We start from the raw sequence: 20,414 nt of genomic DNA on the forward strand, positions 1-20,414 counted from the left end.
CAATAACTTCGAAATTAAACCGGCCATAATCCAAATGATACAAAATACGGTTCAGTTTTGTGGTATGGCCCATGAGGATCCGAATGCCCATATTGCTAACTTCTTGGAAATCTGTGACACCTTCAAACACAATGGGGTAAGTGATGATGCCATCCGGCTGAGGTTATTCCCATTTTCTTTGAAGGATAAAGCCAAAGCTTGGTTGAACTCATTACCGGCAGGATCTATAGCCACATGGGACGAAATGGCCAGCCGTTTTCTCTCTAAATATTTTCCCCCTTCTAAAATTGCTAAAATGAGGAATGACATCACTACTTTTTTCCAGCAAGAGGGGGAATCTTTATATGAGTCATGGGAACGATACAAGGAGCTGTTAAGGAGAGTTCCTCACCATGGCCTCCCCATTTGGCTGCAAGTGCAGACTTTCTATAATGGTCTTACTGACTCAAATAAGACCATATTAGATGCTGCAGCCGGAGGATCCATAAATAATAAAACTCCTGAGGTTGCCCATGCACTTATTGAGGAAATGGCAGCCAACAATTATCAATGGCATTCGGAAAGGACTCAAACTAGGAAGCAGCAAGGCTTGCATAATGTTGACACTTATACAGCACTAGCTGCACAAATAGGAGCACTCAGTAAAAAAATAGATGAAAAGCAGATAGCTGCCATGCATGTGCAGCCTCTTAATTGTGAATTGTGTGGGGGAGGCCACATCAGTACAGACTGCCAAGTTGGCAATCAGTTCAGACCATCTACTGAACAAGTTGACTATGTCAGCAATTCGTCAAGACAGCAGGGTTACCAGAGTCACCATACTTTTCATCCAGGATGGAGGGGACATTCAAACCAGTCCTGGCCAAATCAGCATATTTCCAAGCCGTTCCACCAGACTTATCATCAGCCTGAACCGAAATCCAATTTGGAGGAACTGATGACAAAATTTATAGCAGGTGCAGAAACTAGGTTCCAGAACCAGGAAGCTTCAATCAAAAACCTGGAAAACCAAGTGGGGCAATTGACACAATTAATCTCTTCCAGACTGCCGGGAACTCTTCCAAGCAACACTGAAGTGAATCCACGAGAGCAGGTGCAAGCTATTACCTTAAGAAGTGGAAAAGAGTTGCCTGAGGTAGAAAAGAAGAATTGGGCTGAACCCAAGGCAGAAACAAGCCTTGGAACTAGACAACAGAAGACGGAACAACCAGAAGCACAACAAGGGATGCACCAACAACCACAAGTTCCATTCCCTAACAGGCTGAAGCAACAAAAATTGGAGAAGGAATTTGGTAAGTTTCTTGAAATATTTAAAAGTTTACATATTAATATTCCTTTTGCTGATGCTTTAGCCCAGATGCCACACTATGCAAGGTTTTTGAAGGAATTATTGGCAAACAAAAGGAAACTGGGAGATGTGGCTACAGTTGCATTAAATGAGGAATGTTCTGCTATCCTTCTGAACAAGCTGCCTCAGAAACTCAAAGATCCAGGGAGTTTCACTATTCCTTGTACCATTGGCAGTTTAAAAATTGAAAAAGCTTTATGTGACCTGGGAGCTAGCATCAATTTAATGCCATATTCTATCTTCAAGAAATTGGGGTTGAATGAACCCCAACCCACTAGAGTGGCATTACAATTGGCTGATAGATCCATTAGACATCCTAGGGGGATCATAGAAGATGTGTTAGTTAAAGTTGACAAATTCATTTTTCCAGTTGATTTCATTGTGTTAGACATGCAAGAAGATGTGGAGGTCCCGCTTATCCTAGGGAGACCTTTCCTGGCTACCGGGAAAGCAATGATTGATGTCCAACAAGGACAACTCAGCCTTAGGATACAAGATGAGGAGATAATTTTTAAAATGTCTGATGCTATGAAACATGCACCCTCTAGTGATGATTCTTGTTTTATGATTGATGCCATTGAATTGACAATTGATGAATGCTTCCAGGTAAGTAGAATAACTGATCCTCTTGAACTCTGCCTCCAGCTGGGAGAACTTGAAGAAGCAGAAAATGAAAAAATAAACCTCATGATAGCATACCTGAATGATAAGCCTCAATTCAAGGGAAAGGGGTTTCTTAAATTAGAGAACTTAGGAAAATTGCCCGGACCATCAGGTAAGCCATCACCCCAAGAACCCCCCACCCTTGAACTGAAGCAATTACCATCCCATTTAGAGTATGCTTTCCTTGAGGAACCATCAGATCTCCCCGTGATAATTTCCGCAGCACTGAATCCCTTACAAAGAGAAAAATTATTAAGAGTGCTGCGGGAACACAAAAATGCTATAGCTTGGAAGGTAGAAGATATCAAAGGCATTAATCCATCAATCTGCACTCACAGAATTTTGATGGAAGAGGACAGCAAGCCTTCCGTTCAGCCCCAAAGGCGCCTGAATCCCAACATGAAAGAAGTGGTAAAGGCTGAAATAATTAAGTTGTTAGATGCTGGGATCATTTATCCTATTTCTGATAGTTCTTGGGTAAGCCCTGTGCAAGTTGTGCCCAAAAAAGGGGGTACGACTGTTGTTCCAAATGAGAAAAATGAACTCATCCCTACTAGAACCATTACCGGATGGCGTGTGTGTATTGACTATAGAAAATTAAATGAAGCCACCCGGAAGGACCATTTCCCTCTCCCATTTATGGATCAAATGTTGGAGAGGCTAGCCGGGCATGAGTATTATTGTTTCTTGGATGGATATTCAGGGTATAACCAGATACCAATTGCACCAGAAGATCAAGAAAAGACCACTTTTACTTGCCCATATGGAACCTTTGCATACCGAAGGATGCCCTTTGGGTTATGCAATGCCCCAGCAACCTTTCAGCGATGTATGATGTCTATATTTTCTGATATGGTTGAAAAATTTATTGAGATCTTCATGGATGATTTTTCAGTTTTTGGCTCTTCGTTTGATGCATGTTTGAATAATCTGGAACAGGTGCTTACTAGATGTAAAGAAACACATCTTGTGTTGAATTGGGAGAAATGTCATTTTATGGTGCAAGAAGGCATAGTGCTTGGACACAAGATCTCTCAAAGAGGTATAGAAGTCGACAAGGCCAAGGTGGAGGCAATTGAAAAATTACCAACCCCAACATCTGTTCGTTCTTTGAGAAGTTTCTTAGGACATGTCGGATTCTATAGAAGGTTTATTAAAGATTTCTCAAAAATTTCCAAGCCATTATCTACCTTGCTTCAGAAAGAAGTGCCTTTTGAATTTTCAACTGAATGTCTTCATGCTTTCAACATCTTGAAAGACAAATTGATCCATGCACCTATCATGGTAGCACCAGATTGGACCCTCCCATTTGAATTGATGTGTGATGCGAGTGATTTTGCTATAGGAGCTGTTTTAGGACAAAGAATGAACAAACATTTTCAGCCAATTTACTATGCTAGCAGAACCTTGACTGGACCCCAACTCAATTACACCACCACAGAAAAGGAGCTGTTAGCAGTAATATTTGCACTTGATAAGTTTCGTTCATATCTGATATTATCCAAGGTTGTTGTCCACACAGATCACTCGGCATTAAGGCACTTGCTTACCAAGCAAAACTCAAAACCAAGACTGATCAGGTGGATCCTTTTATTGCAAGAGTTTGACATTGAGATTAGAGACCTGAAGGGTGCTGCAAACCTGGCTGCTGACCATCTCTCCCGGTTGGACACGATAAGCTCAAAAGAGGAGATAACCAGCAACATTCGAGAAGAATTTCCGGATGAGCAGTTGTACTCAATACAGAAATACTCATATCCTTGGTATGCTGATTTTGCTAATTATCTAGCTGCACAAGTCCTTCCTCCTAACCTTTCATATCAACAGAAAAAGAAATTCTTTTCTGATGTAAAATACTATCTGTGGGAGGAACCCTTTTTGTATAAATTGTGTGCAGATCAGATCATAAGGAGATGTGTCCCCGAGGAGGAGATGGAGTCGGTACTCCAATTTTGCCATGATAAAGAAGCAGGAGGTCATTTTGGAGCTAGTCGCACTGCAGCCAAGGTTTTGCAATCAGGTTTTTATTGGCCCACACTCTTCAAAGATGCCCATCGGTATGTGTCCACATGTGACAAATGCCAAAGATCGGGAAACATTTCCCGACGGAATGAAATGCCCCTTTCCAATATTTTAATCTGTGAAATCTTTGATGTTTGGGGTATAGATTTCATGGGACCTTTCCCGAATTCTTTTGGGAATAAGTACATCCTCGTTGCAGTTGACTATGTATCCAAATGGGTAGAAGCCATGGCTTTACCCACAAATGACTCAAGAAGGGTAGTACACTTCCTAAAGAAGCTATTCTCCCGATTTGGCACTCCGCGAGCTATAATTAGTGATAGGGGAACTCACTTCTGCAATAGCCAATTTGAGAGGTTAATGCAGAAATATGGAATTACACATAAATTAGCTACCCCTTATCACCCTCAAACCAGTGGCCAAGTGGAGTTGACTAACAGGGAACTCAAAAGAATTCTGGAAAAGACCGTAGCATCCACCAGAAAAGATTGGTCCATCAAATTAGATGATGCATTATGGGCATACAGAACTGCATTTAAGACACCTATTGGCATGTCCCCCTACAGATTGGTCTTTGGTAAAGCATGCCATTTACCAGTTGAATTGGAACACAAGGCCTATTGGGCTCTTAAATTCTTAAATTTTGACATTCAGGCCATAGGGGCTAAAAGGAGGTTGCAATTGAATGAATTGGATGAATTCAGACTTACCACCTATGAGAATGCCAAAGTTTATAAAGAAAGAATAAAAAACTGGCATGATAAGAACTTGCTGAGACGGGACTTTTATGTAGGCCAACAGGTATTGTTATATAATTCCCGTCTCCGCTTGTTTCCAGGTAAGCTGAGATCCAGGTGGTCTGGACCCTTTACCATTTCACAGGTTTTTCCCCATGGGGCTATAGAACTCACCCACCCGGTTCAGGGCACGTTTAAAGTAAATGGTCAGCGCCTGAAACCATATTTAATGGGCAGTACTGTACCCCCTCCATCCACTGTTTATCTAGATAACCAATAATCTCTTATGCTTGCTCATGAACAAGTTAAGGAATCTTTTTGTCATTTATCTTTTTAGAATATTAGTTAGTAAAATAAAGATCTTTTTCTTAAAATTCCAATTCTTTAAGGACTCAGTTCATCATTTTCTTTTCTTCAGTTTGCTCTAGCAAATGTGACTCCCTAACACTACGAACATTGAGGACAATGCTCATCTCAAGTGTGGGGGAGTGAGCCCGAGGCTAGGGTATAGGGGTTGAAACCATGCACCTCATGCACCCCAACACACATATGCAAGCAATGACATCACAAAAAAAAAAAAAAAAAAAAAAAGAAAGACTGGAACCCCTCAAGTTCATTACTATTTATTTGATGATTTTTTTTAAGAAGGAATTCAATGAGTTGAGGGAGACTGATGTACTTGTTAAGTTTTTATTCTTGTGAATGACCCAATTTGATATTTGCAGGAGAAAAGAAGAGCTGAATATGCCTTTCAGCATGACTAGCCCTAACTTCCTTCATGTGTATGGAAGCCCTTGATTTCATTGTTAATGATCAAGAAAGCTAGTGCACATCTGAAGTGCTAATTCTTGAGGTTCAATAATTGCAAAAGAAGGACAAAAGCCCAAATTGACTCCGCTATTCTGAGCTGAATAGTAAAACTAGCAGCTTAGAACATGAGTCCTATTTACCTACCTCAAGCAAGTGACCAGTGTGAGATGGAGCATAAGATGCACTCACACCAAAAAAAAAAAGTGTGAGATGGAGCATAAAATGCACTTACACCGAAAAGAAAAAAAAAAAAAAAAAAGGTGAGATGGAGCATAAAATGCACTCACCCTTAGAAATAAGTAATTGTGGTGACAACCGAGGTTCAAAGGGGCACTCTAAAGTTGAACTCTCATTGAGATTTAGTTACAGATGTGAAACTCAGTGAAATTTGATTATTAACCTTGACAATTAAAGAGCTGATTTATATATGAATTAGGAGTGAAGGCTAGACTATGATGAAATTCATATTCTCCTTTCCTCGGATCTGATACATATCTTAAATGGTAATTTACAAGAATAAGAGTTGAGCACTTACAAAAGTTCCCCGACTACTCAATGCATTTCTATCTTAAAAAGTTCACCAGGTAAATGGTGAGAACAGAAGGGGGGAATGTTAAGTTTATGGCTGATGTCTTTGCTTGAGGACAAGCAAAAGCTTAAGTGTGGGGGTATTTGATGAACTTACAATTTATCTATAATTTTTGAGGACTTTAGCATGGATTTTTATGCCGGTTTTATTAATTTTTGCCTTAATTTAGCTTAATGCTAAGAATAGGTTCAGGGATAATCAATCCAAGAAAAGGATGGAAAAAGGCAAGAAAAGAAGGTTCAAAAAGACCAATTTCAGTCCAGACCGGTCGTGGAAGCAAGAGAGAGCACTTCGGCCCCAAAAGAGCAAGTGAATTCCTTGAGAAAACCCAAGAAAATAAAGCCTAGCTATGAGGAGAATTCGGCCCAGCAAGGAAGGCCCATTTTTAGCCCAAATAACAGCCTAGAGTGTAGCCCACATGAGCTCAAAAGCAAGCTAAGTTGTAGCCCAAATAGCAGCCCAAAGGGAGCTAGGGGCGGCAACTTCTAGGAGTTTCTTGAAGAGAAGGACGGAGCACTCTAGAAGGTTCATGAGGGGTGTAATACACCCCATTCTAGAGGCTTCAAGAAGGGGCAAGAGCCCCCTTGAAAAACTATAAAAGGAGGCCTCTAGGAGGGGAGAAAATTGTTCAATTGCTTGAGAGGAAGGCTCTCCCACTCTTAGAGGTTCGGCCACCTTGAGAGAAGAGAAGAGAAGAAGGCTAGGCGCAAGGAAGAAGAAGAAGAAGGGCTGAAGGAAGTTCAAGACAAGCAAGCTAGAAGAAGAAGGTGAGTTCGAATTGAGAGTTTGTGATTCAAAGATCTTCTGTAATAAATCATTTGTAGTTTCATTCTCTTTTGATTTGAATTCAGTTTCTTAGTTATATGTTCTTTCTTCTTTCTTCTTGTTTCCATTCTTCCTTGATGTATTTCAGCTTGTAAAATTTCAGTTCAGCAATCTAATTCTTTTTGATTCATTCAAATGGTCATGCATTGTATTTGAAGTTTCTTGAATAAGGGTGTGATTGTAGATTAATTCGGCCAACTAACCTTCAAAACTCAGATCTGAAATCTCAGATCTGAGATTGCAAGATCTGAATTGCTTGAAAGAGAATTCAGATCTGCAATTTTCAGATTGGGCGAATTAATCTACAGCTTGGAATTCCTAGAGTGCTTGAGAGAGACTCTAGGAATTCAGATCTACTATTCAAGAACTGAATTGAGTGCAAGGTTAGAGATAACTTGCACAATTCAGTTGGTGATCAATTCAGATTTGAATTGATGCCTTAGAAGTGTTTGAAGAAATGCATGCATGGGGATTAGATTCTTGCTAGAGATAGAAGAACCGTCACTCATGCATAGGATGAACATGCACTTGAGAGAGGCTGTTCATGACCTTGGGGTTTCACCAAACCAAGGCTCAATCATGATTCATTCGAATGATCCAAAATGATAGATTGCTGAATTCTGAGATTGACATTTACTGCTTACTCTTCTAACCTGAATTGAAGGCAATTGGGCCAATGATTTAGATAGATTTTAATTTAGGATTTCTTAGCTTTCATTAGAGTTTTGATTTATTTGTTGATCAGATAAGAAATGCTCAATTTAGTATTGGTAATTGTTTCCTAAATCCTCGTGGGAACGATACTTCACTCACTACTTTATTACTTGAACGGCTAGTGCACTTGCTAGTGTCACAATGAGCCACACATCAATCATTCAGATTGAAGTGGCCAAGGCAGAGGCTTGACCGCAGGCTCGAGCTTAACTTGCATCCATAACAATAAAAATATCTAAATGGTCCAATGCCAATGGATTAGATTAGGAGAGGTTCACCTCAACCCAAAACCCGATTAAGATTGACCCTGTCCCGTATAGGGTTGAATGATAATAGGCTTGGTTATGCCAAGATTGCATTTTCTCCTCATAGAGCATGCCTCACACCAATATCACGGACGTAAGTGATATGAAGTTGGTGTGACTGTGTGAGGTGTACTTTGCACTCCCATGCATTTTTACTAGTGCAAATAAAATTGTATTGCAATCAAATACAGCTTTAGGCTCAGTTTGGAAGGAGTGCGAATACAAATATATATAATGCAAAACCTTCTAATTTGTATTATTTTGTATGTACTTTTATTGTGTATCTTTGTATTTGTACTCCTTCCAAACTAAGACTTAGCTGCATAATTTATGAGGTTAGTAATTATTGTATACAAAATGGAATTATCAATGCAGTCAGCCACAAGTGGTCATATGCATCTATATTTCACCATCAGCACTTTCCAATGATCTACACATCAGCCACATGGGTTTGGCCCAGCTTTTGTTACAAGGCCTGGTCTAATACACTGCTATGGACAGTGCACCACTTGAAACCCGTCAAATGGGCTCTATGGGCCCAACACTTACCCTAAGTGTCCCTGGGCCAAGCCACCTTGTAACACCCAAGGACTGTGGGCAGATGCAAGATTAGCCCATCAGGTATTATCCTCAATGGTCTTACACTCAATCTCTCAACCCTTAATGATCAAACACTATCCAACAAGAGAGGACCTCTCCCTCGGCTGCAAGGAACAATGTTGCACTCTTTGCTTATATGGCTCACGGGAATTGAAACATTTTGCAAACATTTTAGAAACCATAATATATATATATATATATATATATATATACTTTTATATCTCATATATAATATGTTTTGCAAAACAATTCGTCTTGGTTTCCATCAGTGAGAATGCATCCCCGATCATTACCTTTGTCTGACAAAGGGGTTGATTCTGTCACTATGATCACACACTTAGATGAATTCTCAAACTATCCCAACATACCTAGGTTTTGACCCCCGCTAAGGATCCAACTGATTAGTACATCAAAGACAGCCCAATCCGACACCTAGTGCAGTATCATAATCGAGCTTGGGGTCGGGTGTAATTTTCCAGTTTTGCCCATTAATCTCCAAGGTCCAGGGCAATACTGGAAATTTGGTCCAGTTCAAAGATTCAATTAATCCTACACTGTATGTGCCTAGGGTCTCACCCTGGCAGCTGAGACAAGCCACCCCAACCAACTTGGTGGCACAACAGTGTTAGCCTTATCAGGATAGGTCTCCCCAGACTGACCCACTGGCTGTAAACATTCTAAACTAACACGAGTCTCATTAAGTGTCCAGTTTAACGGTATTACGCAGAAATATACCAAGGGAACATGAATCAAATATGCACTTTTGTTCATTTACAACAAACTCATAAAGTACATCATTCAGATTGAAGCTAAGGGAATACAAAACTATCCAACAGCTCCCACATGCACTTAGGTCCAATATGGTACAAGCCGGAGCCCCATGCTTTCCACGTGTATCTCAAACCCTTTCTGTGATAGTGGCTTCGTCAATGGGTCTGCTATATTTTCCACTGACGATACCTTCTTAAACAATACGTGCTACATCCTCTCGATGTGCTTCGACTTCGAGTGGGCTCATGGCTCCTTAGCCTGAGTGATGTGCTGGACGAAACTACTCTCATCTCGTGAATGAACTTCTTCATCCACATGGCTTCTTTAGCAACCACACTTGCGGCAATGTACTCGGCCTCGGTCGTGGAGTCTGTAGTGGACCCCTGTTTGCTGCTTTTCCAGCAAACAGCACACGATCCTATCGTGAAAACATATCCAGATGTAGACAAAACTCTTTTGTCCTTCGAAGGTACTTAAGTATGTTTTTCACAGCAGTCTAGTGGTCCTGCCCTGGGTTGGCCTGAAATCTGCTTAATACACTCACTGCCTAAGCAATGTCAGGATGAGTGCACAGCATGGCATACGTGATGCTCCCTACGGTAGGGGCATAGGGAACACCTTTCATGCCATCAATCTCCTCAGAAGTTTTGGGAGACATCTTTTTGGAGAAAGTGACTCTGTGCCTGAAAGGAACATTTCCTTTCTTGGTGTTTTCCATGTTGTATCTTTTGACTTTTTGTCAATGTAAACAGATTGGGATAATCCTATTATCCACTTGGATCTATCTCTGTAGAGTCGAAAACCCAGTATATAGGAGGTTTCACCAAGATCTTTCATGGAGAATTGCTGTGAAAACCATACTTTCACCGTAATTAACATTCCTACATCATTCCCAATGTGTAGAATGTTATCTACATATAGAACCAAGAAGGTAACCTTATCTCCACTGTACTTCCTATAAACACAGGGTTCATCCAGATTTTGCTTGAAGTTAAACGATTTGACAGCAGAGTCAAAATGGATGTTCCAACTTCTAGAAATTTGCTTAAGTCCAGAAATGGATCTATTAAGTTTACATACCATGTTTTCCTGACCTGCAGCAATGAAGCGTTGCGGTTGCTACATATAGATATCTTCAGTAAGATCTCCATTCAGGAATGCAGTTTTGACATCCATCTGCCAAATCTCATAATCATGGTATGCTGTTACAGCTAGCAAGATCCTAATTGATTTAAGCATGGCCACAGGCAAAAAGGTTTCCTCATAATTGATGCGCTCTTTCAGAGTGTACATTTCGCCACCCGATGAGCTTTGAAGGTCTCAACCCTACCATTGGGGCCCTTCTTCCTCTTGTAAATCCATTTACAACCGATTGCTTTTGTCCTAGAGGGCAGATCTACTAGAGTCTAGACACCATTGGTCTCTATTGAGTACATCTCTATTCTCATGGCCTCCACCCAGTTCTAGGAATCTATGTCCAACATAGATTCCACATAAGTCACGAGATCCTCCTCACTAGTCAAAGTTTCCAATAGGTAACTATCCTGGTCATAATCATAACAGACTGGTGGCCTGGATACCCAAGTGGTCTTAGTGGAGGAGAAACCCTTGGTGTGGACTGGTCTTAGCCTTGCCCGCCTTGGTAGGGGAACTCCTATAGTCGGTTGTACACATCGTCTTCCCACACTCTTCTCGCGTACAAACATGCCTTGTGGAGTTTTGCAAAGATGGAAGGCAACATTAATGATAAGATCCTGTAGATGGTGAAGTCCAATAAGAGGACTTCGGGTCGGGTGCTGTCAAGGAAGCCAATGCCGAAGGAATCTGCTACAATGAAGAAACCACCTCGGGCGAAGGATCCCGTCAAGGCCAAGAGAATGAAGGATTGCACCCAAAAGAGACCCACTGAGCTGCTCCAACCTCCAAGAGGAAAAGGATTGGCGGTGAAGGAGTGTCAAGTTAAGGGCATAGTTGGGGGCACAAATTAGTCAGGGCACCATTCTTCAGACCGTCGCAATATTATGCCATTGGTGGTGTGATGCATTTTTTGCCCTCACTAGAGTGTGTGAGAGGGCTACACACTAACTACAATGTACCCAAATGAGCATTCAAGGTGTCTGGGACACCTTGCTGGATCACTTGGCCGAGGTGAGACTGTTTCCTTCCATACTTGGCCAAATTTCTCTTCTTTGCTTTTCCCTAATTGACGGTCATTTGTTCATTGCAGACATCTTCGACCACCATCGGCCTTTGTGGCAAGGTTGAGGTACTCCAACAACAACTTAGGACATCGAATTAGGATAAGGAGCAACTAGAACGGCAGTTGGCCGAGGCCGAGTGTGGCCGAGAGGGAGCAGTTGTGAGTTACCTGGGCCTCTCTGAGTGAGGCCGAGGAGAAGCTTGAGGTGGCTGAGAAGAGCACAGGAGGTCTCCGCCCAGGCTATGGATGGATGGAAGACCACCGAGGCCAACTAGAATGAAATGGACAAGTTTAGTGTCCTCTCATATTTAGAGGGCATCAAAGATACAAAGGCATAGGTGTTGGCTTTGCAACCTGATTTTGACATCAACCAGTTGGGAGTTCAGCCTAATATGGTAGCCAAGGAGACAGGGCAGATGATGTGGTGCAGCCCTCCAAGGGTCAGGCCAGCGATGAGCAGCCCGCATAGCCCGAAGATACCAATGAGTGCATGGACTTCAAAGCTTGAAGACGCTCTACGTGGGGCTAGGGTCTCTTCATGAAGCCTCTTTTTGTTTATCCTCCTCGTACATCTCCAAAGTCTCCTTCTTTGCTTTTTGTTTGTTTATTTTCTGTAAGGGGCTCAACCTCCCCCAACCGAGGCTGACTTTTTGTAAAGTTCAAAATGATGATGAATGAATGAAATGGATTTTTTGTCCATCTTGTGCCTTTTCTTTCTTTTTTTACTTGTTGTGTTAGGGGATGATGCCAACCCTCTGAGAGGTCACAAGTAGCAAAAAACCCATTGTCGTTTACTTAGCCTGTTGTTAGGGCTTTAAATTAAGGAAGTTAGGTCGAGGCCGAGCTTCACCACCAAGGGCTTGGGTCCCCTTTTCTTAGCGAGGAGGAAATAGAGGTGAACGCCTTATCTCACCTAGCCTATACTTTGCCCTTTCCCATCAAGATAGGTAGGCTGAATCCGAGCTCTGCCGTCAAGGGTTCAGAGCCATTTTCCATAGCAAGAATGAGAGGGAGGTAAATACCTTTGCCTACCTAGATTAGCCTGCCTTGGGATCTTAGTGAACGGACTCGTGTGTAGCAGAGGCCTAGCTAGTGGTTCCTAGACGTGGTCGCAGAGTGCTTTTGCCATAGCGAAGTAGCATTGCCTATTTTAGTGTGTTCATTTGTCCTAGTTTGCACTAACTACTGGGCCGAAACTATGGGCTGTTGTCGTAGCTGAGGTCCATGGAGTCCTTTGCCTTGGCCCAAAGGCAAATAGGCATATGACTCTTCAAGTGTCGTGTGCCTTGGGCATCATCTAATCCGAGCATATAACCTTGGTGAAGATTGTGTGCTACGGCTAGTGGTGCGGCCGAGGGGTCCTGGTAGTTAAATGGAACAAGAAAGTCTACACTAAAATTGGAGTTGATGGGAGAGGAACTTTGCACTTTTCATTGATAAGTTTTTGTATAAGAAATTGCATTGCCACTGATAATACATCTAGAGGTTTTTGGAGTTCCAAGTATGAGGGACCAGTCCTCTGCCCAAGTATTCTAGCCAAAAGGTACCGGGAAAACCCCCTGCTTGATTCTATAGGGCCCTTTCTAGTTGGGACCAAGCTTTCCAACGTCGGGCTCGGGCACCATGACCTTTTTGAGGATGAGGTAACTTTCTTGGAAGTGGTGCTCTTTTACCCAAGAGTTGTAATATCGAGCTACTCTTAATCATTCTTGGCCTCATTGTATGCCTCAACTCGAAGCGCCAGCTAGTCGATCTTTGCTAGGATGACGGCCCCAGTCTAATAAGTCCAGTTGAATGTGGTCTCACTCATGGCTATCCGAGGTGTCGTCAAATGGCCCTTAGGACTCAGTATATCTCATTGGCTCAAAGACCCTTCCCTCTATCCAATCTTGTCTTCAGTCTCTCCAAGATGGTTCTGTTGGTGTCCACGACCAGGTCGTTGGTTTGGAGGTAGCCGACTTAGGAGTACTATTGTTTGTAGGCAAGGCTTGCACACCACTCCTTGAACCTGGCATCATCGAACTGCTTTCCATTGTAAGTGATGAGTATGTGGGGGATGCCGAAGCTATAGATGATGTTTTTCTAGGAGAAGAATTGGATAACTTTGGTTGTGATGGTCTGCAAGGGCTTGGCATTGACCCACTTGGTGAAATAGTCTATGCAATGATGATGTATTTCTTGTTCTCGGTGGCTTAATGGAAGGGTCCGAGGAGATCTATTCCCCACTTGGGAAAGGACCATGGACTGTTGAGGGCTGAGAGGGTTGTGGTTGGCCAATGGGAGATGTTGGAGTGTCTCTGGCATCAGTCACACTTTTGTACTAGCTCGATTGCGTCCTTCTATATGGTCCACCAAAAATTCCCTTGCCTTGGTGCTTTCTTTGCTAAGCCTGTCTTTGAGGTGGTTTCCATAGATGCCTTCATAGACCACTCGGAGCACGTATTCACCCTCCTACTGGCAAAGGCATCGGAAGTAGGGCAAGGTGAAAGACCTCCTATAAAATTTTCCTTCAAGTACAACGTAGTGGGTTGACTACCGTTGGACTCTCCTTGCCTCATTCTTGTCGGAGGGGAGTTGCTCGTGTTGTAGATAGGTGAGGATGGGGTCCATCCAACAAGACTCGGCTTGGACTAGAAGCACTGGCATCTCTTCAATACTGGGTCATGCTAGCTTGTCAACACACATAGTGTGGCCGAGAGCTGGTCCCGAGGTACTTGCCAACTTAGATAGGGCGTCGGCTCTCATGTTCTCGACCCAAAGGAATTGCTGTAGGGTGAGGTGTTGGAAGTGGTAGGCTAGCTCTCTTGCACTTTGGCCAAGTAATTAGCCATGTTGGGCTCTCGGGCTTCGTACTCTCCGTTCACTTGGTTCACCAATAACTGAGAGTTGCTGAAGACTTCAACATGTAGGGCTCTGAGGTCTTTGGCAAGCAGCAGTCCAACGAGCAGGGCCACATACTCGGCCTCATTGTTGGAGCTAAGGAAGCTGAACCGAAGCACGTACTCAACCTCAATGTTATCCGGGGTGAGAAGTATGAGACCTACTCTGCTACCTTGGCATTAGAGGCTCGTGCCATGATCGCAGACCTCGACTGGTAATATAGGTCAAACTTAAACAATTCAATGACCCACATGGCCAATCGACTCGGGGTCTTATGCTGGGAGAGTACAAACTTGAGGGGTTGGTTGGTCAATACTATGATGTTATGAGCTTGGAAATAGTGCCCAAATTTCCTAGTGAGACCACCAATGCAAAGGCTAGCTTATCCACCTAGGGGTACCTAGTGTCTGTGTCACAGAGGACCTTACTAATGTAATAGATTGGTCGTTGTACGCCTTTGTCTTCTTGCACCAAAATAGAACTGATGGCCTCATCCCCAGCCGAGAGGTACAAGAGTAGGGTTTCTCATAGAAGGGGATGTGTAAGAAGAGGGGGTGTGGCAGGATAGGACACCAACTCACCAAATGATTTTATGGAATTCTTTGGTCCATTGGAAGTCCTTCAGCTACTTGATGGCTTGGAAGAAGGATATGCAATGGTCGACGAACTTCGACATGAATTGGCTAAGGGCAGCCACTCGGCTAGTGAGCTTTTGTGTTTCCTTGATAGACTGAGGTAGTTCCATGTCAAGTATGGCTTGGATTTTTTTAGTGTTAGCCTCTATGCCTCGCTAAGTAACAACAATCCCCAAGAATTTGCCCAAGGCGACACCGAAGGAACACTTGCTAGGGTTCAACTTCATGTTGTACTTACTCAGCACTACAAAGGTATCACCAGGGTCTGAGGTGTGCTGGTTGGATTTTAGGCCCTTTACTACCATGTAATCAACATTGGCTTCAACGTTCCTCCCAATCTGGTCCTTTAACACTTTGTTTACCAGCCGTTGGTAGGTAGCTCCAGCATTCCTCAATCCGAAGGGCAAGACCTTGTAGCAGGAGGTGTCACGCTCTGTGATGAACGAGGTCTTGTCCTCATCCACGGGACACATCTTAATCTGATTGTATCCGAAGAAGGCATCCTTGAAGCTTAGCAGCTCATACTCCATAGTGGCATTGATGAGGTGATCGATCCTCAACAAAGGAAATCTGTCTTTGGGGCATCGTGGTCACTTACCGAGGCTCTGTCCCTACTATGACTGGTAGGGTAATTCTTCATTCTGGTTTGATGATGGCTCCAAAGAAGCCGACTAGTGGCACATCGACCAGCTGCAGCCAATCTGGTGTCAACTTCATCTTCTCGAAGATATCATAAAAGAGGATGCCCGATGAAGATCCATTGTCCACAAGTGTCCACTTCACCTTGAAATTGGTGATGGTCATTAACACCACCAATGCATCATTATGGGGTACCTTATCTCCACTGTACTTCTTGTAAATATAGGGTTCATCCGGATTCTGCTCGAAGTCAAACGATTTGACAGAAGAGTCAAAACGGATGTTCCAACTTCTAGAAGCTTGCTTAAGTCCACAAATGGATCTGTTAAGTTTATATACCATGTTTTCCTGACCCGCAGCCATGAGGCCTTGTGGCTGCTGTTTATAGATATCTTCAGTCAGATCTCCTTTCAGGAATGCAGTTTTGACATCCATATACCAAATCTCATAGTCATGGTATGCTGCTATAGCTAGCATGATCCTAATGAATTTAAGCATGGCCATAGGCGAAAAGGTTTCCTCTTAATCGATGCCCTCTTTCTGAGTGTACCCTTTCACCACCACACAAGCTTTGAAGGTCTCAACCCTACCATCGGGGCCCTTCTTCCTCTTGTAAATCCATTTGCAACCGATTGCTTTTACCCCGGAGGGCGGATCTACTAGTGTCCAAACTCCATTGGTCTCCATTGAGTTCATCTCTGTTCTCATGGCCTCCACCCACTTCTGGGAATCTATGTCCAACATAGCTTCCGCATAAGTCACTGGATCCTCCTCACTAGTCAAGGTTTCCACCAGGTAACTATCCTGGTCATAACCATAATGGACTGGTGGCCTGGATACCCGAGTCGATCTTCTAGGTTGGTCACTACCAGGAACTTGTGGGACATCTCCCACTGCTCCTGAGCTCTCCTCATCAAGAACAATTTCCAAACGATGGGTGTCGAGGATATAATCGGTCTCCAAGAACGGGGCATTTCGACTGCAGAACACTTTCTGCTCACTTGGGTCATAGAAAAGGTAACCTACAGAGCCTTTTGGGTAGCCTACAAATAGGCAACGGGTGGTCTTGGATTACAACTTGTATGCACTTGTTCTTTTAGCGTGTGCTGGACAACCCCAAATCTTCAAGTGTCTAACACATGGTTTCTTTCCGGTCCAAAGTTCATATGGAGTGTTCGAAACCGATTTGGTTGGAACTCGATTCAGCACGTAAATCGCAGTCTCTAATGCGTAACCCCAAAAGGATGGGGGTAACTCTTAGTGTATGAGAAGAGACCGGACCATATCCAATAAGGTCCTATTCCTCCTCTCTGAAACACCGTTAAGTTGTGTTGTAGCAGGAGGAGCTAATTGTGATACTATCCCATTGTCCTTCAAGTAGTCCCTAAACTTGTCGGAGAGATACTCGCCACTTCGATCAGATCGAAGGGCTTTAATTTCTCTCCCCAACTGTTTCTCTACCTCTTGTCTAAACTCTTTGAACTTTTCAAAGGATTCAGACTTGTGTCTCATTAGGTACATGTAACCATATCGTGAGAAATCATCTATGAAGGTGATGAAATACATGTGTAGATTCCGTGTCCTAACACTCAGGGGACCACATACATCAGTATGTATTAGGTCAAGTGTGCCTGTACATCTTTCAAGCTTACCGTCAAATGGTCGTTTTGTCATCTTGGTTTGTAGGCAAGGCTCACAGGTGGGAAGATCTTCTACAGTTAGAAAATCCATAGGACCATCCTTTACCAACCTTGTGATTCGGTCAACACTGATGTGGCCAAGTCGGTAGTGCCACAGACACATGGGATTAACTATATCACGGGCTCTCTTCTTGGGGATTTCAGCCAACGTAGTTTCAGTTATGTTAGTTTCTAGAGAAGGATGTAGAACATAAAGACCATTCTCCAGTTCCCCGTATGCGATGAATCTGTTATTTCTTTTAATAGTAATCATATTACTAAAGAAGACAGAATAACCATCTGCACACAGTTTTGAAATAGAAATCAAATTTCTTCTTAAGTTTTGTACATAAAGACAATCTTTCAGTACAACTTTTCCTTCTCTAAAAATTAACTCCACGGTTCCTATTGCCGCAGCTGCAACAGTTGTCGTAGTCCCCAAGTAGAGAGTGACTTCTCCTTCACTCAGCCTTCTGCTTACCTTGAACCCCTGCAGTGAGTTACACGCATGAGTTGAAGCCCCGGAGTCAATACACCAGGACACAAAAGCTATCAATAAATTGGTTTCTATAACACAAGTTTTGAAATTACCTTTCTTGGATTCCAGGTAGGCAGGACAATTCATTTTCCAGTGGTCGGTCTTCTTGTAGAAGTGACAGGCATCCAATGCTTTGTCTTTCTTCTACCTTTTGCCCTTGGTGGCTTTTTTCTAAGGCTTCTTTGCCTTCCTCTTTCTGTTGCCCGTTTTGCTAGCTTTAACAAGCATAGCTACAGGCTCATCCTTTTTAATCAGTTCTTTAGCTCTTTGCAACATATTGCTGAGCTCTTGCAAGCTGACATTCAGCTTGTTCATGTTATAGTTCATGACGAACAGATTAAATGAAGGAGGCAAAGAATTAAGGATAGTGTCTATCTGGGTTGTGAGGTCCAGCCCAGATCCAAGAGCCTCCAGTTCGTTGATGTAACCCATCATCCGAAGGCAATGGTCGTGAACTTGTTGACCCTTGGACATTTGAGTGGTCATGAACTGCTTCAAGTCCTTTTTCCGAGTAGAACGATTCTGCTCTTCATACATCAGCCTCAGGCTGTCCAATATGTCCTTGGCATGTTCGATCTGATCGAACTACCTCTGTATTGGGTTGTCCAAGGAGGCGATGATGTAACACCGGACTAGGGAGTTTTTCTCCTCCCATTCCTAATAGTCTCTCCTTCGGGCCTCAGAAGCCCTGTCACCCGGACGCTCTGGGGCAGGATTCTTTGCCACTTTGTCCAGCTTTTCTGAAGCTAGGACAAGCATAAGGTTCCTGTACCAGTTGGCGTAGTTTGGGCCCTTAAGCTTGTTGTCATCAAGAAGCTTTGCAAAAGATCCGTTTTCCATTTTCTGATAAAAGAGCAAACATCAATCCACAACCTAATTTGATTCATGTTCATAGATATGGATTTTAATCTACGATCCATTTCCATTTCTTCATCTCTGAGATTTCGCTCCTTTCTCAGTGACGGAGACTATGGGTTGTCTCTGGAAATGTGGAAAACCACATAGGGTGCATGGAACCAATTGTTTCAGCTGCATAACCCCACCACCTTTCTGTGAAGGATCATATCCACTCATTATATGAGTTTTCCCTTTGGCCTTTGTCAAACAAGGTTCAGAGCCATTTTCAGGTAAACCTTTCTGTCCAGTGAGTGCTTACCCATCATATTCGTGAACGCCAAGGTACCGTGAGAGAGTTCCCATTTTTTGGTGAAGCCCCTCCCACATCGGTCTATGACGCCCCTATCATCTTATGAAACACTCAGACAAGCCCAACAGCAAATGGATAGCCCATTTTCTGGTGCGTTTCTTCATTACTGAATGACCCATCCTCATGCTAATGATGGAAGCCCTTTAGAGATTTCATCATATGAATCTCCCTATCACTTGCACTCATATTAGCTAGAGGGAACAAATAATTACGCCCTAGTTTGATTTAGGTCAAACCAAAGTGGCTCCCACTGACTTTCATAAAGTCAGATTTCAGTGGGCCTTAAATCGGCTAGGGTTCCGCACGTAACCTCTTGATGAGGTGTGGGGCACACCACTAAGGGAGGTCATCCAATGACCAGAAGGGACACCATGGCAATGATGTGCAATCTCACCTGGCCTATACTTTGCCCTTTCCCATCAAGATAGGTAGGTGAAGCCGAGCTCTGCCGTCAAGGGTTCGGAGCCTCTTTCCATAGCAAGAAGGAGAGGGACGCAAATACCTTTGCCTACCTAGATTTGCCTGCCTTGGGATCTTAGTGAATAGACTCGCGTGTAGCAGAGGCCTAGCTAGTGGTTCCTAGATGTGGTCATAGAGTGCTTTTGCCTTAGTGAAGCAGCATTGCCAATTTTAGTGTGTTCATTCATCCTAGTTTGCACTAGCTAGTGGGTCGACACTATGGGCTGATGTCGTAGTAGAGGTCCATGGAGTCCTCTAACTTGGCCCAAAGGCAAATAGGCATATGACTCTTCAAGAGTCGTGTGCCTTGGGCATTGTCCAATCCGAGCATATAACCTTGGTGAAGATTGTGTGCTATGGCTAGTGGTACGGCCGAGGGGTCCTGGTAGTTAAATGGAACAAGAATGTCTAGACTAAAATTGGGGTTAAGGCGAGAGGAACTTTGCACTTTTCATTGATAAGTTTTTGTATAAGAAATTACATTGCCCCTGATAGTACATCTAGAGGTCTTCGGAGTTCCAAGTATGATGGACCGGTCCTCTGCCCAAGTATTCTAGCCAAAACGTTCCGGGGTAACTACCTGCTTGCTTTTATAGGGCCCTTTCTAGTTGGGACCAAGCTTTCCAACATCGGGCTCGGGCACCATGACCTTTTTGACGATGAGGTAACTTTCTTGGAAGTGGTGCTCTTTTACCCAAGAGTTGTACTATCGAGCTACTCTTAATCATTCTTTGCCTCATTGTATGCCTCAGCTCGAAGCGCCGGCTAGTCGATCTTTGCTAGGATGACGGCC

General features: G+C 43.2%; 1 non-coding gene across 1 annotated transcript; it reads right to left on the reverse strand.

The window, feature by feature from the left end:
• Positions 1-292: 292 nt before the first annotated feature.
• LOC148874222 (small nucleolar RNA R71) lies at positions 293-399 on the reverse strand. The gene has a single exon (XR_016106119.1). It is a non-coding gene; the product is annotated as a small nucleolar RNA R71 (small nucleolar RNA).
• Positions 400-20,414: the final 20,015 nt, after the last annotated feature.

The sequence above is a fragment of the Nelumbo lutea genome, chromosome 1 (assembly GCF_056320005.1).
Source record: "Nelumbo lutea isolate HS-2025 chromosome 1, American lotus-T2T, whole genome shotgun sequence".
NCBI classification, from domain to species: domain Eukaryota; kingdom Viridiplantae; phylum Streptophyta; class Magnoliopsida; order Proteales; family Nelumbonaceae; genus Nelumbo; species Nelumbo lutea.